Raw genomic sequence first — 27153 nt, 5'->3', positions numbered from 1 at the left:
GATTCAAGAAGTGTTTACTGAGTACCTTCTTTGAGCCTGCCAAAGTACAATATGCCTTGGACACAGTTAATAAAAGGGATATGGTTCATTGCCTCATAGAACTTAAAATATGCTAAGAGAAGCAGGTACTAAGTGAGAAAACTAGTGTTGGAGGAGGTCATTGAGCTTATGTGACCATGGGCTAGGTTGATGAAGTCCAATTTCTCATTTTTTTTATGGTTCATTATTTTATGTCCTGTCTGAGAAATGTTTGCTTAGCACAAGGTTGCAAAGATTTTTCTCCTATCTTTTCTTAATTCTTTTTATAACTTCAGTGTTAGCATTTAGATAGATCTATGACCCCCTTTCAAATAAATATTTGTATGGAACATGAGGGAAAGGTCAAGGATAACTTTGTCTCTATATGTATATCCAGTTGTCTGTTGCAACATCATTTGTTCAGAGGACTAACTTTCCCCCATTGAATTACTTTTACATATTTGTTGAAAATTGACAGTTCATATGTAAATGGGTTTATTTCTGGCTTCTATATTTTGTTCCATTGAATTATTTATCCTTATACTAATACCACATTGTCTTGATAACTGCAATTTTGTAAAGAGTCTTAAAATCATATAATATAAATCCTCCAACTTTGTTCTTTTAAAAAAATTATTTTGGCCTCTTTCTATTCTCATAAAATTTTACAATAAACTCATTAATTCTATTTAAAAAGCCTTCTGAGATTTTGATTGAAGTTGCATTTAATTTATATTATTGATTTTGGGGGTAATTGAATTTTAAAATATTGAGTTTATAAATTTGTGAACATAGTAAATCCTTTTTTACTTTTCTGCAATGTTTGTAGTTTTTAATGAACATGCCTTGCATATATTTTGTTTTTTTAAGCTATTGTATTTAGTATTGCATGTCTGAAAAAATATTTTCTAAATCGTTGTTGATAAGAAGTTGTTTTGGTAATTATCAGAAGCCAAATAGTTTGCAAGTTTCCAGTATCATGGTACATTTGAATATCATAAACAAATATGGCTTCTTATGGCCATCTAATAAGCATATCCACCGCTAAGGTGCAGAAATTAAATACACTTCCACTGTTGACAATGTATATGAAATATAATTAATCTATGGTTCATGATATTTTATCTGTAAAGGCTAGTTATTTCAAAATTTCTTCTCTTAGCTTTTTTGATTTTGCAACCCCTTCTATTTATAAAACATTTTGAGCACACATATACCTTAAAAAATTATTTATAAATTATATACACATAAATTCTCTACTAATTTAATACCTAAGTGGCATAAAATATAGACACTTTAAAAGGTCAAAATAGAGTAAACCACATTTTAAATGTATTATTAGTAGTGGTGGCTTTATGTTATTATTAGCTAATTTCTTTTTTAAAATATTTTTATTGATTTTTAGGAGGAAGGGAAAGAGAGTGAGAGTGAGGGAGAGAAATATTTATGGGAGCGTGCAACATCTATTAGCTGCCTCCTGTTTGCTCGCCCTGAGGGAATAAGCCCCAACCCTAGACATTCACTCTGACTAGGAATCAAATTGGCAACCTTTTGGTACATGGGATCATGCCCAATCAACTGAGCCACACTGGCCAAGGCTCATTAGCTAATTTCTTGAAACATGAAATACACGTAGAAAAAGTTTCTTCATTAAAAACTGTGGATGTAAATCCCTTGTTTAAATAATCTTCTTGATCATTTGAAATTCTTTGGCTGACTTCTTTTCAAACTGGATTAGGGTGTCCTTGTCTTTTATCTTGTATCATAAATAATGAACAGCTTGTTCTAGGAGTACAAGTGTAAGTTCTGCTGTTCATTTTGTAATTTGCTTGTGCTTCCATCAGTAGCAGTATTTTCAATTTGTAATTTATTTGCCTAAATATTTGTAAGCAACTTGTTCATTTTGTTAAATTAGGCTTAGCTAAGCCTAAATAATTTATTCTGTATATGTAATGAGCCTACTTAAACTGCAACGAGCTGAAAGTTAACAAGTGAATGAGGGGCCATGTTGCAGAATTCTCTCCAATTCTTTCACTGGATTCCATGCCTGACAAAGATAGCAAGTGATGATGCCAGTTCAAGCCTATATTAAATGTTAATGAACCTAAACTTCTTAATTGTTTTAAATACAAGTAAACATAAGTAGAAATTGTAACTTTTTCCTCCTATGCTTCAATGGATCATCTTGGAATTCTCTGATATATGCATTCTCATCCCCTTGGGAGACCAATGGTTTAGGCTGTGTTGTTACCTAGTCCACATCATTGTATTTGATTTCTCTGTCAGTCAAAATGTTACACACAAAAATTAAATAGAAATAAAAATATAATAAAATGTCTTCTATAGTTCTCTATCCCAACTAGCTGAATCATATGTGCCATTGGTCATAAAATAAAGGTGACTTTGGGGGTTCTTTGCAATTCTACAAGTTTGGGAACAGCAATGTAAAACATGTTCTTCTGAGGTCATATAAAATTTCGGTACCTTGTGATTCCACCAATTATTTTACAGGGAATCTTTGGCAAAGCACAAACTTATTTAAATGTGTCCAATGATTTCATATATATATATATATATATATATATATATATATATATATATATACTTTCTTCTGTCCTATCTCACCTTTATGTTGTTTTATACAATTTTGTGGTAAAAAAGGCAAAACAATTACATGGCATAACTTTTGGTTTCAATGTCTTTGCCATCTTAATGGGAAGCTAAGAAGTTTATAGATGGAGTAACTATAGAACAACAAAAGACAAAACGTAAGTAGCGTCCAAACAGCTTCCCATTTCTATATTTAAAGTAAACATAAAAGCCTCCTAAGTATGACTAGAAAGAATTTAGGATGAAAATATCTTGGTGGGAAGCAAATGGGCCCACCTCAACCAAGCTTTTTCTATCTGGGACATCTCTGCTCACACATCGGAGTACTGGGTTTTGTTATAATGCAGGCAAATATTTCTTTAGTATGACAACACAGAACATGATGATGATGGAAGATCAGGGAAGGAAGAAATGAATAAGGATAAAAATCAAACATGGAAGGAGGAGAGGACAGATGACAAAGCAATGCTTATTTGCCTCATGACATACCATTCTTACTTTAACTGGATCTTTTTTGATGTTGAGAAATCTTTTATTCATTTGTTGTTGATTTCCTAGAACAAAGATTGGCCAAGTATGGCCCATGAAACAACAGCAGTGTGTATGTTTTAGTAGGTCTTAAGAGCTGAGAAAAATAATGATTCAAGTCTGTGAAAATTATATAGAGTTGAATTTTCAGTCTCCATAGTAAAATTTAATTGGAACACAGCCACATACATTTGTTTACATATTGTCTATAGCTACTTTCACACTGCAACTGCAGACATGAGTAATTGTAGCAGAGACTCTATGGTCCACCAAGCCTAAAATGTCTACTGTTTGGGCCTCTCTTTATAAAATTAACTATCCATATTTTACATGGTTGCCTGAACTTTCTTCCTGGCTTGAACAAACCTTATTCTCTTAGAGGAGACAGGAAAAGAACTAATACTTATGGAGTACCTATTTATTATTTTATCTACTCCTAATAATAACCCTACTAACACTCCATTTCATTGATTTAGGAACTGAAGTTCAGAGAGTTTAAGCAATTTAAAAGATGTGTTGGTGGTAGTTTTTGGAGCAAAGTCTCAAATACATGCTATAATGTATTATGTTATTTCCCACTCTCTCCTTTGCCCAAGAAAGTAGATTTGTTATATGAATCGAAAAAATAATTGTGATGCCCAGCTGGCATGGCTCAGTGGTTGAACCAAGAAGTCAGAGTTTGATTCCCAGTCAGGGTATATGCCTGGGTTGCAGGCTTGATCCCCAGTGTGGGGCATGCAGCAGGCAGCTGATCAATGATTCTCTCTCATTATTGATGTTCCTATCTCTCTATCCCTTTCCTTTCCTCTCTTAAATCAATATATATATATATATATATATATATATATATATATATATATACACACATATGTACATACATATATTTTACATATGCCTAATATGCAAAGTGTCCCCTCGGGAGTTCAACTGACTGGGAGTTCGATCACTCACTATGACATGCGCTGACCACCAAGGACAGTACAGAATGAAGGAAGGCCCTGCCAGCAGCTGGCAACCATTAGAGACCTTACTCATGGACAAATTTTGTGCACTGGGCCTCTAGTATATATATATTTATTATTATATATATATTCTAATAAAAGACAAACATGCAAATTGACCAAACTTTTGCTACACCTTAAGCCATGCCCACCAGCCAATCAGAGTGAATATATGCAAATTAACCCAACCAAGATGGCGGATGGCAGCCATGGAGCTGAAGCGAGCAGGAGGCTTGGTTGCTCCAGTGATGTAGAAGCCAAGCTTCCCGGCCGGCTCTGAGCTCCACTGAAGGCAACAAAGTTTCAATTATAGAAGATAAATAAACCGCAGAATAAAAAAAAAAGTTAAAGGAGAGGCTGGGAGCTTCCTTTGCCCAGGGGTTTGGTCAGTCTGAAAACGGACCTCAGCCCCTCACCCAGATAGGCCGGGCACCCCAGTGGGGAACCCCCATCCTAAAGGGGGTGTGGCCAGCCTGAAAACAGCCATCAGCCCCTCACCCAGGCTGGTCAGGCACCCCAGCGGGACCCCCAACCTGATCCAGGACACCCTTCAGGGCAAACCAGCCAGCCCCCACCTGTGTACCAGGCCTCTATCCTATATAATAAAAGGGTAATATGCAAACTGACCCTAATAGCAGAATGACTGGGAATGACTGGTCACTATGACACACACTGACCACCAGGGGGCAGATGCTCAATGCAGGAGCTGCCCTCTGGTGGTCAGTGCACTCCCACAGGGGGAGCTCTGCTCAGCCACAAGCCAGGCTGATGGCTGCCAGTACAGCGGTGGTGGTAGGAGCCTCTCCTGCCTCCTCAGCAGCACTAAGGATGTCTGACTGTAGCTTAGACCTGCTCCCCACTGGCACATGGACATCCCCTGAGGGCTCCTGGGTTGCCAGAGTGATGTCTGACTGCCAGCTTAGGCCCAATTCCCCAGGGAATGGGCCTAAACCAGCAGGTGGTCATCAGACTGTGAGAGGGCACAGGGCAGGCTGAGGGAACCCCCGCCTCCCAGGTGCACAAATTTTGTGCACCGGGCCTCTAGTGTATATATATATATATATCCTATCTAATAAAAGAGACATAGTAATTAGCCATACCTCCACTACCCTTCCCATTGGCTAATCAGGGCTATATGCAAATTAACTGCCAACCAAGATGGTGGCCGGAAGCCAGGCAGCTTGCAGTGAACATGAGGCTTGCTTGCTTCAGTGACGGAGGAAGCAAACGTTCCCCGCCTGCCACTGCCGGCCTCTGAGCTTGCAGTTTGAAACATTGTTACAAATATAGAAGCTAAACAAAACCCCAGAAACCTGCTTTCAGCCAGCTGGGATCTCAGAGCTGGAGTTGAAACAGTGTTTCGATTATAGAACCCAAACAAACCAGATACCTGCTTTCAGCAGCCGAGGCCTCAGAGCTGGAGCCAAGCCTCAGAGCTAAAATGGCCCAGAATAAAAACAAAAAGAAAAAAAGGAGCGGTTGGGAGCTTCAGTCACACACCAGCCTGAAAACAGCCCTCAGCCCCTCACCCAGACTGGCCAGGCACCCCAGTGGGGACCCCCACCCTGAAGGGTGTGTGACCAGATGCAAACAGCCATCAGCCCCTCACCCAGACTGGCCAGGAACCCAAGCGGGACCCCCACTCTGATCCAGGACACCCTTCAGGGCAAACCAGCCGGCCACCACCCATGCACCAGGCCTCTAGCCTATATAGTAAAAGGGTAATATGCCTCCCAGCACCGGGATCAGCATGACAGGGGGCAGCACTCAAACCCCCTGATCACCCTGCAGCTCTGTGTGTGAGAGGGGGCGGGGCCACAAACTCCCTATCCGCCCTGCTCTGTTCATGACAGGGGAAGGTGCCCCAACCCCCTGATCAGCCCTGCTCTGTGCCTGATAGGGGGAAGCTCACCAACCCTCTGATTGCCCTGCGGCTCTGTGTGTGACAGGGTGCGGCGCCCTAACCCCCCCCCCCCCCCACGGGCCCTGCTCTGTTAGTGATGGGTTAGAGCCATAACCTCCCCATTGGCCCTGCCCTGAGTGTGACAGCGGGTGGTGCCCCAACTCACCTATCGGCCCTACTCTGTGCATCACAGGGGGGAGCTCCCCAACCCCCTAATGGGCCCTGCTCTGTGAGTGACAGGGTACGGAGCCCCAACCCCCCTGATTGGCCCTGCTCTGTGCATGACAGGGAGTGGAACCACAACCTCCCCATTGACCCTGCCTTGAGTGTGACAGGAGGCGGTGCCCCAATCCCCCAATCGGCCCTACCCTGAGCATGACTGAGGGTGGCATCACAACCTCCGATCCGCCCTGCTCTGTGCATGACGGGGGGCAGTGCCCCAACTCCCCAATCAGCCCTGCTCTGAGCCCTACCAGGGGCTGCACCTAGGGATTGGGCCTGCCCTCTGCCACCCAGGAGCAGGCCTAAGCCAGCAGGTGTTATCTCCCGAGGGGTCCAAGACTGTTAGAGCCCCGTCACACACAGGCCGGGCTCAGGGACACCCCCTCCCCACCAAGTGTACAAATTTTTGTGCACCGGGCCTCTAGTCTATATATAAGAGTTGTGGGATTGTGGGAAGAAAGCAGTTTGATGAGCAGTTGCTCACCTGGTATTCCACCAAGCTATCTCATTAAGACTGAACCTGAATTTATGACAGAAAGGTAGCCTCAGTTACCTTTCATTAGGTCATGAATACTTTCTCTATAGACCTTTCTTCTAAGGATAAAGAATCTTAACAATAAGTTATAAGATCCTTCCCATGCTATTTAAATAAATCTTTATTGCATAAAAGAATATGAGCCTTAAACTGTAGTCAATAAATCTTCCTGATTTTCCAATATACAATTATAGTAGCTTAATTTAAAAGTCACACACACTCTCTTTTTAAATATCTACACATAATATAGCAGCACAGCTGCACCAGTAGGAATCTATTGAAACAAATTATATTTGTCATTGATTGATCTCTAAAAGCATATTTCCTTTAGAAATCCATCTTTGAAAATTCACTGAAAAATATAGTGATTTAACTAAACCAACTTCAATATAGCTTAAACATTCATTTTAACTGTCTTTCCAATTGATCTAAATTATCACAGTCAAATAGACATTCAGAGAAATGTGCTAATACTTAAGATACTAAAAATAAATGTTGGCTATGTTGTAACCTATTCATTTTTTTTTGAAAGTTGATGTAATCCGAATTTGATTTGGAAGGAATATAATGTTTCTCTGTATTTCTGTCAATAGATTCCTTATTCCTACTATGATTTTTTCTGAAATTTTTAGGTCAACTTTCTCTTCTATAATTTTTCCACCTCAGAAAACAGAAATGTGCAAGTGCTTACGTGCCCCACCCCCATCCCATTGTATCATTCCTTAGCAAGCCAACTGTGATGGGAACAGCCTTATTGAGACATGGGCTGTGGTGCATTTGAAAGCTAGGACAAAAGCTGTGAATCCAGGGACACTAAAGACATTTACCTCATTGATTTTTAAAAGCATAAAGTTGAAGTCAAGCCTGTTAAAATTATAAAGTTTAAATTTTGTTCTTGGACTTTACCATGCTTTTATAATTTTATTAAATTGTATAATATAAAATAATAGAGATAACTGAAAGTAAAAATATGTGCTTGAGTAAAATAATGTTTTGTACTATTTGAATATGAATTAGAGTGTGGGTCCTCTTCTCATAAAAAAAATCATCAAAGCTGATACCATTATTGATTATTATGACAAACTATAGAAATAAAAGGTTTTATTGATTTTTTTAAATGACATTGTATTAATGCTCTTTTTTACATGTAGTTGTGGAAAAGATAATGATATTGTTATTATCAATCATAGTGCCTGTAAAAAGATTGGCAGATTTTTATAAGCCTGGTGCATGAAATTCATGCATGGGGGTGGGGGGTTCCCTCAGCCCAGCCTGCACCCTCTCACATTCTAGGACCTTTTGGGGGAAGTCCAACTGCCAATTTAGGCCTGACCCCGCAGGTCGGCAGTCAGACATCCCTCTCGCAATATGGGACTGCTGGCTTCTAACTGCTTGCATGCCTGCATGATTGCCCCTAACCACTCTACCTGCCTGCCTCATTGCTCCTAACCACTTGCCTGCCTGATCACCCATAACCACTCAACTGCCTGCCTGATCACCCCTAACTGCTTGCCTGCCTGCCTGATTGCTGCCCCTAACCACCTCTGCCTGCCTGCCTCATTGCCCCTAAACACTTGCCTGCCTGACTGATCACTCCTAACCACTCGCCTGCCTGTCTCATTGCCCCTAACCACTCTGCTGCTTACCTGAGCACCCCTAACCATTCTGCCTGCCTTCCTGATCACCCTAACCATTCGCCTGCCTGCCTGATCACCCTTAACCACTCACCTGCCTGCCTGATCGCCCTGGTTTCTGGTCGTTCTAGTCATTCCCAGCTTTGGTCACTGGGTTTTTATTATATAGGATTAGAGGACCGGTGCACAAAAATTTGTGCACTTGGGGGGGAGGGAGGGTCCCTCAGCCCGGCCTGTGCCCTCTCACAGTCTGGGACCCCTCGGGAGATAACGACCTGCTGGTTTAGGCCTGCTCCCGTGTGGCAGAGGGCAGGCCCAATCCCTAGGTGCAGCCCCTGGTCGGGCTCAGAGCAGGGCCGATTGGGGAATTGGGGCGTCGCCCCCTGTCACACTCAAGGCAGGGTCGATGGGGAGATTGTGGTGCCACCCCCTGTCACGCACAGAGCAGGGCCAATCAGGGGGTTGGGGCACCGCCCTCTACCACCCACAGAGCAGGGCCAATCAGGGGGTTGGGGCACCACCACTGTCACACTCAGGGCAGGGCCGATGGAGAGGTTATGGCTCTACCCCGTCACACACAGAGCCGAAGGGCGATCAGGGGGTTGGGGAGCACCCCCCTATCAGGCACAGAGCAGGGCTGATCAGGGGGTTGGGGCACCTTCCCCTGTCATGAACAGAGCAGGGTGGATAGGTGCCGGAAGCCGGTCCATCCTCGCTGTTTCAAGGGACCTGGCATATATGGCATACTGTTCTTAATGTGTTTGCTCACCTTCTTGGCACTATGTGTTTTAACCAAGGTCACCTCTCTGAGAAAGGTTGTTTCCCCAGGTAGGGATTTTCTCCTGAAGTTAGGGAGGGAATAAAACCCCTTAACTAAGTGCCAGGCGGGTAATTAATCACTTTAACTATGAACAATCATGCTTAAGCTACATAATCTTTACTCCCTGGAATGGAGATAAGAAACACCCTAACCTTTAGAATAGAGATTGATAGGATTGGAATCAACTAGTATAAATACAGATGTAACAAGACAACAGGAGACAGAACCTAGACACAGTACCTAGACACAGAACCTGCACACAGAACCTACACACAGAACCTACACACAGAACCTACACAGAACCTAGAGACAGAAGAACTTCGCTGGAGAGAACATGGCAAAAGATCCTGGACAGAAACTGGAGACAGAACCTAGAGACAGAACCTAGCGAGAGAACATGGCAAAAGATCCTGGACAGAAACTGGCCACACAACCTAGAGACAGAACCTAGTGAGAGAACATGGCAAAAGATCTTGGACAGAAACTGGCTACAGAACCTGGATAGAACATGGCAAGAGAACCTGGACAGAACCTGGCTGGAGAACCTAGCGAGGGAACATTGCTACAGAACCTGGCTGGAGAACCTGGAGAACCTGGCTGGAGAACCTAGCAAGAGAACATGGACACAGAACCTGGCTGGAGATCCTAACCAGAACTTCGCTGGAGATTCTGACCAGAACTTGGCTAGAGATCCTGGCTAGGCTGCTGATCAACTCAATGCTGTCTCCATGTCATTCCTTCTTCGCCGACTCCGTCCACACCTTTGGGGACCCCTGGACCTGCTGGGGTTGGACCCCAGCAGATAGGGAGGTTGTGGCCCCGCCCCCAGTCACACACAGAGCCACAGGGCGATCAGGGGGTTTGGGCGCTGCCCCCTGTCACACTGATCCCGGTGCTGGGAGGCCTCGCAGCTCCGCTGATCCTGGTGCTGGGAGGCATATTACCCTTTCACTATATAGGCTAGAGGCCTGGTGCACAGGTGGTGGCTGGCTGGTTTGCCCTGAAGGATGTCCTGAATCAGGGTGGGGGTCCCCACTGGGGTGCCTGGACAGCCTGGGTGAGGGGCTGAGGGCTGTTTTCAGGCTGGTGTGTGACTGAAGCTCCCAACTGCTCCTTTTTTTCTTTTATTTTTATTCTGGGACAGCTTTAGCTCTGGCTCCAGCTCTGAGGCCTCTGCTGCTGAAAGCAGGTATCTGGTTTGTTTGGGTTCTATAATCAAAACACTGTATCAATTCCAGCTCTGAGATCCCGGCGGGCTGAAAGCAGGTTTCTGGGGTTTTGTTTAGCTTCTATATTTGTAACAATGTTTCAAACTGCAAGCTCAGAGGCCGGCAAGGCAGTCGGGGAACATTGGTTTCCACTGTCACTGAAGCAAGCATGCTTCATGTTAGCTTCAAGCTGCCTGGCTTCCGGCCACCATCTTGGCTGGCAGTTAATTTGCATATAGCCCTGATTAGCCAATGGGAAGGGTAGCGGATGTATGCTAATTACCATGCTTCTCTTTTATTAGATAGGATACTGATAAAAAGAGTGGGTGGCAGACCTCTTTGGAAGACTCAAATAGTTAACCCTCTCCCCACTCTCACCTTTCAGGAGTATGGCTGGCTGACATTTATACAGAATAGAATTGTTCTCTACTGGCTAACATGTATGGGCACAGGTATGTCTGGTGGGGTTAGGCTTGTCTAGTGGTTTTCCAGATCTGGAGTCATGAAGAAACAGCATCTATGTTAGGTTAGACTCATTTATAGTCTTGGGATGGTGGACAGCTTAAGCTAAAGAGAATGGAGTTGTCCAATCTCTTTGTTGGTTCTGATATAATAAACTTTTTTTTTCAACATTATGATTTTTATTTTTTTAGATCTATTTTTTTAAATTAAATCTTTATTGTTCAGATTATTACAGTTGTTCCTCTCTCCCCTCCCCCCCGTAGCTCCCCTCTACCTGGTTCCCACTCCACCCTCTGCCCTTACTCCCCCGCACCACTGTCCTCATCCATAGTTGTACGATTTTTATTCAGTCTCTTCCCGCACTCCCCACACCTCTTTCCCCCCGAGAATTGTCAGTCCACTCCCTTTCTATGCCCCTAATTCTATTATATTCACTAGTTTATTCTGTTCATCAGATTTTTTATTCACTTGATTTTTAGATTCACTTGTTGATAGATGTGTATTTGTTGTTCATAATTTTTATCTTTACCTTTTTCTTCTTCTTCCTCTTCTTAAAGAATATCTTTCAGCATTTCATATAATACTGGTGATGAACTCCTTTAGCTTTTTCTTATCTGTGAAGCTCTTTATCTGGCCCTGAATTCTGAATGATAGCTTTGCTGGGAAAAGTAATCTTGTTTGTAGGTTCTTGCTATTCATCACTTTGAATATTTCTTGCCACTCCCTTCTGGCCTGCATAGCTTCTGTTGAGAAATCAGCTGACAATCATATGGGTACTCCCTTGTAGGTAATTAACTGTTTTTCTCTTGCTGCTTTTAAGATTCTCTCTTTGTCTTTTGCTCTTGGCATTTTAATTCTGATGTGTCTTGGTGTGGTCCTCTTCGGATTCCTCTTGTTTGGAGTTCTCTGCGCTTCCTGGACTTTTAAGTCTATTTCTTTCACCAGGTAGTGGAAGTTTTCTGTCATTATGTTTTCAAATAGGTTTTCAATATCTTGCTCTCTCTCTCCTTCTGGCACCCCCATAATTCAGATGTTGGTATGCTTGAAGTTGTCCCAGAGGCTCCTTACAACTATCTTCATATTTTTGGATTCTTTTTTCTTTTTGTTTTCCCATTTGGGTGTTTTTTGCTTCTTCGTATTTCAAATCTTTGACTTGATTCTTGCGATCTTCTAGTCTGCTGTTGGATCTCTGTATATTATTCTTTATTTCTGTCAGTGTATGCTTAATTTCAGTTTGGTCCTTTTTCATATCTTTGAGGGTTTCGCTAGATTTATTGAGGGTCTCACTAAATTTATCAGTGGTTTCTAGAAAATTCTTGAAAAACTTTATAACCGTGGTTTTGAACTCTATATCCAGTAGTTTGCTTTCCTTCATTTCTGTCATCTGTGACCTGTTTCATTGTCTCCGCATTTTTTATGCTTCCCTGTGTTGGTAGAGTGGCTTTGTGTGCTAGGTGTCCTATGGGCCCAGTGGCTCAGCCTTCCCAATTACCTGAGGTGGACACCCTTGGTGCACCCCTTTGTAGGCTTTGTGCACAGTCTTGTTGTTGTTAAGCCTTGATTGTTGTTGGTATCAGTGGGAGGAATTAACCTCCAGGCCAATTGGCTGTGAGAATCAGCTGTGTCTACTGTGGGAGAATTTCTGTGCTGGAGACACCCTTCTGGGGCAAGACTTGCTTCAGTGGGGCTTTGGTGCTCTCTGAGTCTGCCACCTGAGTGTGTCCCTTATAGATCTGAGGAGTTGTAATCTGGATGGTCCCACTCTGACCACTGGGTACACTGGCTCTTGGATCTCTAAGGAGGTGCTAATTTAGCCTCTTTCTGAGGCTACCCAGCAGGAGCTATGGAGAGACCTGCAGATTCCTCTTCTTTGTTTGGGGTTTGTAGGTGTCCAGATAAGGCCCATCTGTGAAGCAATGCAAGCTGCTGTGGGGCCTTGGGCCGTCTTTTGGAAGTTCTGGGCCTCTCTGACTCAGCTGCAATTTGTTAGGTAATTTAAGATTGCAAAGGGCCAGGCCTTTCATATGCAAAAGCATCTGCACACAGCTTGGGTGGGGCAGGATCTCAGGGAATCAACAGGGCGGAGCAATCAGCTATGGCTGATCCTCAACCCTGCCCTAAGAGGCCCTGGGTCTCATTGTCCCGGTAATCGCTGCAAGCACCTCTGAGAGAAAGCTGCCCACGAGTTCCTCCTGCTGCCAGACAGTCCAGTCAGTTTCTCCCCTTATGAGTCTGGGTCTCCAGAGACTCACCCAGAACTGGAGTTCAGAGCAGTCGAGAGCTTGAGACTCCCTCCCAATTGAAAAAGACAACCGAGTCCTCAGTTGCCAGCCTCTGCACCTCTGCACTTTATTTCTGCACTCCTCTGAGTCTCACTGTGCTTTTCTCTTTCTTCCTAGTTGTAGAATTTCCACTCAGCCAGCCTGCCTGTGGTTCTGGATGATGTCCATTTTGTCTTTTAGTTGTAGTTTTGAAGTGGTTGTGCGAGGCAGCAATTTCAGGTGCTTACCTATGCCGCCATTTTGGTCTCTCCAGTTAGGTCTGCATAATAAACTTTTAAAATTTCTTTATATTGTGTGTCTTTCTCAGCACTTATCCTATCTAATAAAATAGCAATATGCAAATTAACCATCACTTCACAATAAAGATGGCGGTGCCCACAGCCAATAAGGAGGGAATATGCAAACTGATGTGACAGCTGGAGAGTGGGCAGGAAGGCTTGGCTTCCTGGGTTACCCTGGTGACCCGGGATGCCAAACCTGGCTGGAGAGTGGGAGAGTGGGTGACCCAGGAAAGCTTGGCTTCCCCAGGCCACCCCAGCAACTAAGGAATGGGGCTAGGGGTGATCAGGCCAGGAGGGGAGGGCAGTTGGGGGTGATCAGGCCAGTTGTGGGGGCAGTTGGGAGAAAGCAGGCTGGCAGGGGGGGCAGTTGGGGGCAATCAGGCCAGCAAGGTGGGGAAGTTGGGGGGTGATAAGGCCAGTGGGGGGCCGTTGGGGGGGAGCAGGCTGGCAGGCAGGTCAGCAGTTAGGAGCCAGCAGTCCCAGATTCTGAGAGGGTTCAGGCTGCGTTGAGGGACCTCCCCACCATATGAATTTTGTGCAGTGGGCCACTAGTATTAAAATAAGAATATGCATGACAAAAGACACATGTACTTATCACTGTGTGTTGCTCTAGATGATGGTATGTTCTCACACTGTAGAGTTTTATGATCTAATAGCATTGTGCAAAATCCAATGAAGGAACATTTTAGGAAAGTATATCTTCATATTACAATGTTTTTATGAACTCATTTTTAGATTCTATACTCACAAAATTATCTTACATTTATATTTGTTTCTTTACCTTGATAAGCACCACAGCAATGGTGGTAAAGTCTTTAAAATGCTTTTGTTTCTGATTTAATTTTTTAAAAATTACTTTTGCATGTTCTTTAAAAAGTTAAATAGGTCTAAAAGACATGCTATACCTGCTCCATTTTCTGGTTCCTCTGCTCCCCACCACCATTTAATTTTTACATGCCAGAAATAGCATTCTTAAACTAACATGTTTTTGTTTTTCAGTTGTAGGCAATTCTCAATATGAAGGATAAGATTAGGTTTCTTTCATCCCCAAGGCACTTCCAAATGCCACCCCCACACTCCATCTCCCAAAACACACATTCTACATTTCTTCCTTTCCTTGCAATATGGCTAATCTTTAGTGTTTATATTATTATTGCTGCATAAACACTTTTATAGGTGAGCCATCTTTTGTATTATGATGACATTTCTCTCTGGTAAACTTTATTATCTGTGGATTTAGGAATTGTCTCATTTCCAAGTGTTTACTTTTCCTTGTATCTCTTACCTAATGACCTCTAAGTCATTCAAGCTAATAAACAGACACTTATTTTGTCAATGCATTCTTCTTAGTCTCCTGATCTTGAAGCCTTCTGTTCTCCTGCTCAAATCATATTGGAGAATGTCTAAGTCTACTACCAAACTGCCATCCTGGGCCATTTCCATCACCATCGATATTCTAATTGCCTCTTTTCTTATTCTATCCCATTTCCTTGACCCCACATCCTTCTTATACTTGGTTCACATTCTGAGTTTACATCTGGACATAGAGCAATAAAATCAGCCAAAATAATATTGATTCAAGTTTTGAGATATTTTAAATGTTTAATAACCCAGCCTGTATGTATCATGATTAAGTTAATTACAAAAATTAAAATCAGTCTTTAAGATGATTACTGACCCCACTTACTTTGATTTGGTTAATGTGAGTTACCCATACACTGCAGATTATATTTCTTATACTTTGTTGATTCCAGGTTAATGGAAAAAATCTCCCCCCCCCCCACTCCCCGCCACACACACATACATCTTTACCTTGCAATTCAACTTGTAAATTTCCTTATATTTTTTTAGTGATACTAGCTACAACTCACATAATACTAAGGATACAGAGTTCTTTTCCTTGTTTCTTAATAATAAAAGTATAAAAGGAAGCCCACCCTAGACACTTACATGATTTTTATTTTTTCTTCATGTCTTCAAGTAGCTGCCAAATTTTGGATCTTATTTCTTTTGTAAAAAACATATTTTTATTGATTTCAGAGAAGAAGTGAGGGGAGAGAGATATAAACATCATGATGAGAGGATCATTGATCAGCTGCCTTCTGCACACCCCACACTGGGGATTGAGCCCACAACACGGGCGTATGCCCTGACTGGGAATCAAGCCGTGACCTCCTGGTTCATAGGTTGACACTCAACCACTGAGCCACATGGCTGGGCAGTTCTTTTATTATAACATTTACAGAGACTTACTCCTCCTTTGCTTTTCTTTCCTTTCCTTTGTAGGATATACTTGAGTACATTTTGAGACAGAAACTTGATAACTGATTCCTGGAATACCCTGACTCATATCCATATAAAAGAGTAAATATACATAATTGATAACAATTATTGACTAATCTTCTTGTTTTTCAAGTGTGGTCCCTTAGTCCATGTACATGACCAGGCTAATCAAACCTGGGTGGTTTATTTAATCATTCTGTGGACCATTTGTTGTTTTCTTCTCCAAACATTCAGCAAATACAAACATATGAGTAGTTTCTTGTCTTAAATATGCTTTTAACAAGTATATTTTTATCATAGCCCTTATTTCACTTTCAGAGGTTGCTACTGCCAATACTGCTTACGTATTATAGGTCTAATCCACCCACATCCTATGAACAAATGACCAAGGGCTTCCAAGGGAATGATAGAAGGAACTGAAAAAGAAAATCAATGTATCTTGTGTACCTTTTATGTATCATGCATTATGTTTGAAATGTTCTTATTTCACACCTATTAGAATGGAAACTATGTGGACAGGGGTTTTGTTTTGTTCACTGCTATATTTTAGGTATTTGAGATAGTGCCTGACACAAAGTAGGCTCTGGATGAAAGAATGGATAGATGAATATTGTATCTTGTTTAAAATCTTGACAGTAGCCTTTGTGATGTTATAAATGGCTTAAGTAATTTGCTTTCTTTCTCATAGCTAATAGTAATAATTTACAGGTGGGATTCAAATCCACACCTATATGACTCCACATTTATGCTTTTTATTATATTGGGCTTAATTAAAAGCTCTTTCTTGTTTAGAATTGGTTTTCATATGGTAATCACACACACACACACAAAAACAAGAAAATGTCAAATGTGCCCCCCAGAAAAGAAAGTTTCCTTACATAATTTTAAATACTTTCATTTATTAGTTTTAGTCTTGCACAGAACTTAACACTTATTTAAAAATTTCTTTTAGCACAATCTATCCTATTGTCTTCTTGTGAGTCTTAGGAGAGTTGCCAAAGGGTGTGGTTCACCGTGGTTAGATTTTCAGAAATCACTCATGTTGTTTACTTCAGCTTTCATTGTAATTAAACAATGACCTGCTTTAGATATTATCACTTGACAAAGCAGCATACAAAATACTATATCTGCATCTGATAAAATTCAGAATTCAAAAAATATCTATCACTTTATTCCAGAAATTCCTGGTATAACTCATTCCAAGATCTTAATGCAGCTTAAATAAGCTCAAAGCTATGGATACATGCAAATTTACTCTTCTTGGTATTTAATGTGATGAACAGATCCTATTTATTACCTGTTCCCCTATATGAAGTCCTATTCAAGATTCCATTCCTAGTTTAGTTTTTATTTTTTTCAATTACACACAGAAATCTCATTTTTGAAGGAATTGCATTGGTATCCTATAAAGAGCAATGGGCTTGGCAAAGCAGATCTGTATCTGAGTCAGAGCCTGGCCATTCCAAAAGCTGTGAGAACTTAGTAAGTCATGCAATTTCTGTGAATCTAAGTTAATCCAGATGTAAAATGTGGACCAAGATTCATGTGTTAACTGTCCCTTGGGGCTGTTGTGAGCATTAGATGAGAGGATGTATATGATAGAACTGCCTTATATATTGTAAAACATTAAACAAATGCCTTTTATTAGTAACTAGAGGCCCGGTGCACAAAAATTTGTGCACTCGGGGGAAAGGGGGGTCCCTCAGCCCGGCCTGTGCCCTCTCGCAGTCTGGGACCCCTCGGGAGATAACGACCTCCTGGCTTAGGCCTGCTCCCAGGTGGCAGAGGGCAGGCCCAATCCCTAAGTGCAGCCCCTGGTTGGGCTCAGAGCAGGGCCAATCCGGGGGTTGGGGCACTGCCCCCTGTCACACACAGAGCAGGGCCCATCAGGGGGGTTGGGGCTCCATACCCTGTCATGCACAGAGCAGGGCCCATCAGGGGGTTGAGGAGCTCCCCCCGTCACTCACAGAGTAGGTCCGATAGGGGAGTTGGGGCACCGTCCCCTGTCACACACAGAGCAGGGTGGATCAGTGGGTTGGGGCGCTGCCCTCTATCACCCACAGAGCAGGGCCAATCAGGGGATTGGGGCGCCGCCACTGTCACACTCAGGGCAGGGCTGATAGGGAGGTTATGGCTCTACCCCATCACGCACAGAGGAGGGCCCGTGAGGGGGTGGGGGGGGGTTGGGGCACCGCCCTCTATCACCCACAGAGCAGGGCCGATCAGGGGGTTGGGGCGCCACCACTGTCACACTCAGGGCAGGGCTGATGGGGAGGTTATGGCTCTACCCCATCACACACAGAGCAGGGCCCCGGAGGGGGAGGGGGTTGGGGTGCCGCACCCTGTCACACACAGAGCAGGGCCGATCAGGGTGTTTGGGCGCTGCCCCCTGTCATGCTGATCCCGGTGCCAGGAGGCCTCTCGGCTCCGCTGATCCCGGTGCTGGGAGGCATATTACCCTTTTACTATATAGAATAGAGGCCTGGTACATGGGTGGGTGCCAGCTCATTTGCCCTGAAGGGTGTCCTGGATCAGGGTGGGGGTCCCCACTGGGGTGCCTGGCCAGCCTGGGTGAGGGGATGATGGCTGTTTGCAGCTGGTCACACACCCTTCAGGGTGGGGGTCCCCACTGGGGTGCCTGGCCAGTCTGGGTAAGGGGCTGAGGGCTGTTTTCAGGCTGGGACTGAAGCTCCCAACCGCTCCTTTTTTCCTTTTTTTTTTTTTTTTTTTTTTTTTTATTCTGGGCCAGGTTTACCTTGAGGCTTGGCTCCAGCTCTTAGGCCTCCGCTCCTTAGGTTTCTGGCCTTTGCTTACAATGTTGCGAATCTGCTGGCTGAAGTCCGGCGGTATTTGTTACAATGTTTGAAACTGCAGGCTCAGAGGCCTGCAGCCGCTGGCGGGGAATGTTTGTTTCCTCCAACGATCCTCCTCCGTCACTGATTCAACCAAGCCTCATGTTAGTTTCAGGCTTCCTGGCTGCCGGCCGCCATCTTGGCTGACAGTTAATTTGCATATCTCGCTGATTAGCCAATGAAAAGGGTAGCGTCGTACGCCAATTACCATGTTTCTCTTTTATTAGTGTAGATAGTATAATAGCTAACATTTGGATTCATGGCAACTTTCTTGGTGAGCTGTTCTCAAGCCTTATGAATGGTATATTTTTACACTTTCTCTATAATCAACAATCATCAGCTCTCTTTTTCCCTTTTTCATCTTTCTTCTTCTGAAAACAGATTTCAGAGGGGTGGCAAACAAATTTAGGTACATTATGATTAACAAACAGATACGAACAGTTTGGATAAAGAAAAATGAATTCTAAATAAATACTAAGAGTTCATATGGATAATACCAAAACTGAGCATAAATTTTGAATTTTAGAACTTGATGTTAATAGTATGATAACTGCTGTGTGTTAGAATGATATAGACTCTATATTGTAGAGGCACTAAGAGTTTCTGCACAGGATTCTGATTCATCTAAGAAAAATAAATCTACTCATGTTCCTTTGACTGTGCCTTCACACATTCAGTTAATATATAATGAGCACTGATGATGTGTCATACACTGTGCAAGGTACTGAGTGAGCAGTGGGGAACCAAGTGGACATGCATTGACGTCAAGTCAATTGGGGTGAGGGATACAGATATGAATAAAACATATGGTAATGCTTAAAATATATATTCTTATAAATTGTAATACATAATTTGAAGGAGAAGAACTGGATTGTGTGAAAGGGGACAAATTATTTCAATTTGTGGAGAAGGTCAAAAACAGGTTCTCCAAGGAACTATTTGATGTATTTTAAACATTTACAACTAGCTAAAAAGGGCTCATTTGCTCTTTTGTTCGCTTATTAATCCATTTATTCATTTAACTAATACTTGGGGATCTTCCCTATAGGCATAGAAGTAAAAAAATAATATCAAAGGGATTAGGGGATGGGTGAAAAAAAGAAGGGATTAGGATGTTTAAATTGCCAGTTATAAAAACAGTCACAGAGATATAAAGTACAGCATAGGAAATATATCAATGATATATTATCTTCACTAAGCTCAACAACAAAGAAACAAGAATATGGGGAAATAGCAACAACAAAAAGATCAAGGCAATGTTCTCAGTCCTAAAATAAAGGTATGCAGATGGAGTTGTGGGGACAAAGGAGAAAACCTACCTCTGACTAGGTAACAGGGCATGCTTCTCAGGGAAGTATTTGTTTGACGTAAGTCTTGAAGTGTGAGAAGAGCTAGCCTAAAAATCTTTTTGCTATTCTAGGATGAATAAAATAATACATTCTTTGAAATCTGGGAGCTGAAAAGGTGAAAGAAGAGGAGGGGGGGAATCTGCAGGCCTAGAACTATAAAAATAGATGGCTGTTTTAGGGGAACTGTATTGAGTATGGCTTTCATTTCTAGGAAGAGGTTAGAATTCAGGCTGGAGAGATAGATCAGGGACAGACCACAAAGGGCCTTCTGATACAGGCTAAGAAGTTTGTGCTGTACCTCGAATGCCATGTAAGGAACTGTTCTAAACATAAAGTTCTTCAAAATGAGTTTTAGAATGATCACACCAGCAGCAGCAGCAGGGATATATTGCAACGGGTGGGGTCACAGGTTGGGAGAAGGCTGTGGTAATAATTGAATTGCAAAGAATAAGAGCCCAAAATAAGGCTGTGGAAATTAAGAGGAAGATATGAATTTAAAACCAATGTAAAGGATTTGGGGATCCACTTGGATGTGAGTTCTGAATGAGAAAACTAGTTTAGAATAGTTTTCCATATTTCTCACCAGAGATAGTGAGTGTATAATAATACCAACTACCGTATTATAGAAATAAAGGACTAGGATAGATCTGAAAGCAAAGATGATGCATTTAAATCTGAATACAAGGAGTTTGAGATATTTAGGAGATAGCAGATATCTGGTAGGCAGTTGAATATGATCATGCGTCACTAATGCCAGAGATACATTCTGAAAATGTGGCATTAAGGAGATGCTGTCATTGTGCAAACATCATAAAGTGCACATACATACCTTAATGGTACAGCCAGGGTACACCTAGGCTGCATATTATAGTCTATTGCTCCTGGGCTAAAAACCTATATAGCATGTTACTGTTCTGAATACTGTAGGCAATTGTAACACAATGATAATTATTTGTGTATGTAAACATAGAAAAGGTACAGTCAAAATACAGTATAAAAGATAAAAATGATATACCTGTATAGGCCACTTACCATGAATGGAGCTTGCAGGACTAGAAGTAGTTGTGAGGGAGTCAGTGAGTGAGTGGTGAGTGGACGTGAAGGCCTTGGGGATTACTGTACACTGCTGTGGACTTTATACACACTGTATACCTAGGCTACACTGAATTTATAACCAACAGAAATTAAATCAAGAACAAGAGAAAGTTATGCCATCAAGTGATGCAATAAATGAGATGCATGAGGCTGATGCTGCTATAACACAGCATGGTGTTTTACAGCACACCTTTTTTTTTAGTAAGTTGAAAGAGTACTTTCTAAAATAATAATAAAAAGTATAGTATAGTAAATACATAAACCAGAAACAAGCTCATTTATAAAGCATTATCATGCATTATCAAGCATTATGCACTCTACATAATTGTATGTGCTATGCTTTTATATAACTGGCAGCTCAGTAGGTTTGTTTACGCCAGCATCACCACAAACATGTGAGTAATGCATTGTGCTACAACATTCTGAGGGCTGCATGTCACTAGCCGATAGGAATTTTTCAGCTCCATTATAATATTATGGGACCACCGTCTTATATGCAGTCAGTAGTTGACCACAAAGTCATTGTTTGGCACAGGTCTACATGTGGATCTGAAACTTAGAAATGGGCTCTGGATTAAAAACTATTGAATTGCTACTTAAAGTCAAGAAAATGATTAAGGGAAACTGTATATAGTAACAAGAAGAGAAAAGTCACACATTCAGCTCAAAGGAACACTGGCTGGTAGGGAGCAAATGAAGAAGAGACGGCTTTGTAAAAACTGAGCGTGTGCCCAGAGAGGAGAAAAACAGGAGAGGTTGGTGTCCTAGATGGGAGAAGAGGGTTTCATAGAAGAAGGTGTGACCAATGGTGTAGACTGTTTCAAGGTGAACTTAGTTAAAGACATCATTGAATTTGACATATGGAGGTCATTTCTCACTTAGTCACTCAACCATTATTTGATGAGAGATCACTATGTCGAGTGCAATGAAAGACACTGCGGATACAATATTAGCTGAACAGATAATAGCCTCTGTATCCGTAATGCTTGATCTAATAGTGAGCATTTATTAAGTAATCTATCAAGGAACCATACAGAATCAAGAGACATCTGTCTGAACAGTGGTAATTGCCAGAAGAGTGGTGCCCAATGAAGGGCATCTTTGAATTGCCTTTCAATATGAGCTGGTCCAGAGAGTACAAAACGATTGTGATGGTTCAAGTTCAAGTGAAACTTTTCCTGCCATGTATTCTCTTTCCTATCAATGCCTACATCTTCCCTTTCAGGCACAAATAGGAAAGAAGATCTGAAGCAGGCTGCAGTGGGGGAAGAGAAAGGTTAATGCTAAATTCACATTTGGAGTTTTTATTAATATTTTGGACAAGACAGTCTAATTATTGAATAGAGACTGAATTTGAGATATAAACTTACAGCACAATCATCTATTACTTAATATTAAGCAGAGAAGCTATTGGGTTGGCCAAGGATTTTCTCAAAGGGAAGGGGAAAACTACCCCACGTGAATTTTAAAGTTATCTATGGGAGACAAAAGTAATATTTCCTTTGCTAATACATCAGGAGTAATGGACTAGGGAGAACTGCAGCAGATTGAAGAGTGATAAGAGAAGAGGGAAAAAATAAATGGGAGGTTCCTTTCCAAATATACTTAAAAGAGAGAAAGTATATATAGAGAGAGAGGCCATGGCAAGTTTTCTTTTTTTAAATACTGGATAAATCTGAGCTTAATTACAGCAGTTCTCTCTTATCCACAAGGGATCCATTCTAGGATTCCCAGTGGATGCCTCAAACCACAGATAGCACCAAACATTATACATGCTATGTTTTTTCTATATAAGAATACTTATCATAAAATTTAATTTGGTCACATTAAGAGAATAACAACAACAATAATAATGTAGAACATTATAACAATACTAGAGGCCCGGTGCATGAAATTCATGCATAGGGGTGGTGTCCTTCAGCCCAGCCTGCACCCTCTCCAATCTGGGGCCCCTAAATGGGCAGTCAGACATCCCTCTCACAATCCAGGACTGCTGGCTCCCAACCGCTCGCCTTTTTGCCTGCCTGATTGCCCCTAACCTCTTCTGCCTGCCAGCCTGATCACCCCCTAACCACTCCCCTGTCAGCCTGATTGACACCTAACTGCTCCTCTGCCAGCCCGATTGCCATAACTGCCCTCCCCTGCAGGCCCAGTCACCCCTAACTGCCCTCCCCTGCAGGCCTGATTGCCCCCAATTGCCTTCCTTTGCAGGCCTGGTCTGTCCCAACTGCCCTCCCCTGCTAGCCATCTTGGGGTGGCCATATTGTATGTTGGAGTGATGGTCTATTTGCATATTACCTTTTTTATATAGGATACTATAATAAAAGTTTTGCAAATATGGTCTTTCTCAATCAAAATGTCCTACTGTACTCTTCTTGTGATGATCTGAGATGATAAAATGCCATGGGGTGAGATGAAGTGAGGTGCATGAGACATTATCAAGTAAAATAAGGGTTACTTGTACACAAGAACAGCGATACTGAGACAGTTGATCTGATAACCAAGATGGCTACGAAGTGACTAAGGGACAGTCTATATACAGTGTGGGTGCACTTTGGACAAAGGCATGGTTAAAGTCCTGGGGGGCACAGAGCCAATGGCACAAGAATTCATCATGTTACCCAAAACTGCAATTTAAAACTTATAAATTGTTTATTTCTGGAATTTTTCATTTAATGCTTTCAGACTGTGGTTGACCATGGGTAAGTGAAACCACAGAAAGTGAAACTATGGACAAGGGGGCACTACAGTTTGTAAAGGTGAGAGACTAAAGAAGTATTAATGGCCCTAACCGGTTTGGCTCAGTGGATAGAGCATTGGGCTGCAGACTCAAGGGTCCAAGGTTCGATTCTGGTCAAGGGCATGTACCTTGGTTGCAGGCACATCCCCAGCGGGGAGTGTGCAGGAGGCAGCTGATCTATGTTTCTCTCTCATCGATGTTTCTAACTCTCTATCCCTCTCCCTTCCTCTCTGTAAAAAATCAATAAAATATATTTTTTAAAAAAAGAAATATTAATGAAGAGAATGAGTGATTCTTGAATGTGTACTAATTCTTAGGTTCATTAGAACATGTCGTTAAACAAAACCCCTTGTTTCTCGATCATGAATATCCTATCTAATAAAAGAGAAACATGCAAATTGACCATAACCCTGACACCCTTCCCATTGGCTAATCAGCAGGATATGCAAATTAACTGCCAACCAAGATGGCAGCTGGCAGCCAGACAGCTGAAGTGAACAGGAGGCTTGCTTGCTCCAGTGACGGAGGAAGCCAACGTTCCCCGCCTGCCGCTGCTGGGCTCTGAGCTTGCACTCTAAGAAACAATGTTGCAATTATAGAAGCTAAATAAGCTCCAGAGACCTGCTTTCAGCCAGCTTAGGCCTCAGAGCTTAGAGCTGCTGTGATGGCAACAGAGTTTCAATTATAGAAGCCAAATAGACCCAGAACCTGCTTTCAGCCCTCAGAGCTGGAGCCGGCTCTCAGCTCCAGTGACAGCTATAAAAGGTAAATAAATCCCAGAAAAAAAAAAAGAAAAAAAGGAGAGACTGGGAGCTTAAGTTGCCCTCCAGCCTGAAAACGGCTCTCAGGCCCTCACCCAGACTGGCCAGGCACCCAGTGGGGACCCCCACCCTGAAGGGGGTGTGACCAGCTGCAAACAGCCATCAGCCCATCATCCAGGCTGGCCAGGCACCCAAGCGGGACCCCACCCAGATCTGGGACACTTTCAGGGCAAACCAGCCGGCCCCCACCCGTGCGCCAGGCCTCTATCCTATACTACAGGCAGGGCCGCATGTGCAGCCCTGGGCAGCAGAGCATAAGCCCTGCCCCCAGCCGGGACCCCTGTGTGCCACCTGTGTCCCCAGCTGGGACCCCTGTGCTGTCTAAGCCCTGCACTGCTAAGCCCCGCCCCCAGCCTGGACCCTATGACTATTGGAGAGCAGGAAAGTGCCACTGGGCCCTGGATCGCTGTGGTGACCTGGCCAGCGGTAAGTAGAAAAGTGTGGCCTGTAGGCAGCCCCCAGCTGCACCTGATCCGGGAGCAGGAAAGCAAGCCTGGCCTGAGGGCAGCCCCCAGCTGGGCCTGATCTGGAAGCAGGAAAGCAAGTCCAGCCTGCAGGCAGCCCCAAACTTTCCCTGCTCCCCGGTCACCATGGAGACTTGGAAGCAGGAAAGCCTGGCCTGTGGGCAGCCCCCAGCTAGGCCTGCTCCCCGGTCACCATGGCGATCGGGGAAGGAAAGCCCGGCTTGCAAGCAGCACCCTCATCTTGGCCATAGCTCAAGGGAGAGTACAACATGCAGTGGAGGTCAGGAGCCTGAGAGATCAACACAGAGGGGCTCCTGCTCCAAGCCTCCATGGTGTGGCTGGGGGCAGGCCCCCAGCAGACACACACACACACACACACACACACACACTGCCTGCTCTGAGCCTCCAATGTGGCTGGGGGCAGACCCCCAGTGGACACACACACACACACACACACACACACACACACACAGCAATTGCTTTGAGCCTATGTGGCGTGGCTGGGGGCAGGCCCTAGCAGACAAACACACACACACACACACACACACACACACACACACACACACACACTCACATACACGGGACGCCTGCTCCGAGCCTCTGCTGCCAGACTGTGGCCATCAGTAGGACATCCACTGAGGGCTCCCGGACTGTGAGAGGGGCAGGCTGGGCTGAGGGAACCCACCCCACAGTGCACAAATTTCGTGCACCGGACCTCTAGTTAGCAGTATAATTAAGAAACTGTGTGGTTTCTTTACTTTATACATTATCTTTCTTTCCAAAGTCCTCAAGTTTATTCTTTGTCATCTGCAAGTAAAAAAAAAAAAAATCACCCATTTCTGGTAAAATTACTTTAATTTATTAATAACTTAAAATGTACTTGGAATCTTGGAAGACTGAATGTGCAAGCTTCAGGACAGTGTTATATTCACTTTTAAAATGTAAACTTTATTCACTCCTGAATCTCAGCAGACATAACAGTAGCTGATACGCTAAAACATATTTGGTGAATGAAAAACTTAAGAATAGTAGCAGAAGCCTAAAATATTGAGTGAACAAGAATGACTGAAAAGTACCACACAAAAAACAGTCATAACAGGTCACAGCCTATTTGAGTCAGTTTTAAAAATCAGAGATCAGTAGCCTGAAAAAGAATTTGATCTTCAAATGAGCATTACTTTTGTATTTATTCAATATATTTAAGGTGAAGGATTACTTACTAAATTTTAATTTATTAAAAATGAGACTGAAGAGTAGGTTCACTTATATTTTGCTTTTACCAAAAACTCTGTAAAATAGTTAGAATGGTTAAGAAAAGAGAATGAGAGCATGTGTATGTCAATTACTCTCATTAAATCAATATAGGACTAACAATAAAATCCAAGTTTCCAGATTAAAAGATTTCATAGAAGATAAATTTCTGGAGCCTAACATTCCTTCAAATATTTTTAAAGAGAAGTTTATCAGAATTCCAAAAGCACTATCTCATGGTTTAGCCTAATAGTGACTCCATTAAATAGAGGAAATGATTTAAACTCCATCATTTTAGACCCGTGCATATTCATTTAGTCATATTGGAGTATTTTGTTCTTGTTGTTGTTTTAATGCATACAATTTAACAAATGAGTGTTTACATGAACTATATGAGTATAGTATTCTGACATTAGAAATTATGAACTGAATTCAACAAAGGAATCTGATTTACAAACTTTTTATTGCATAGTTTCTCTCTCTGCATTTTAGCATGTAAATGACATCCCTATTTATTATAGTCAGCTATTTTGAAAACTTAACTACCAGTTTTAACAATAATTATTATATTTATAGAAAACTAAGTAGATGCAATTTGTTATTCTTGAAGTTGCAGCTTTACTATAAATAAAGGTGGTAATTATCATAGGAAAACTATCATATAGTTTGCATATGAATGAACAGAGCACATGAGTGACAATGCACCTGTCCAGGTTGTGGACAGTCCCCTGTTAGGGTGAGTATGGGAGGCAACCGTTTTAATCTCTCTCTCTCTCTCTCTCTCTCTCTCTCTC

This window comes from Myotis myotis, unplaced genomic scaffold (assembly GCF_014108235.1).
Source record: "Myotis myotis isolate mMyoMyo1 unplaced genomic scaffold, mMyoMyo1.p scaffold_m19_p_3, whole genome shotgun sequence".
In the NCBI taxonomy this organism is placed as follows: Eukaryota; Metazoa; Chordata; class Mammalia; order Chiroptera; family Vespertilionidae; genus Myotis; species Myotis myotis.
Note: the sequence above shows the minus strand (reverse complement) of the source record.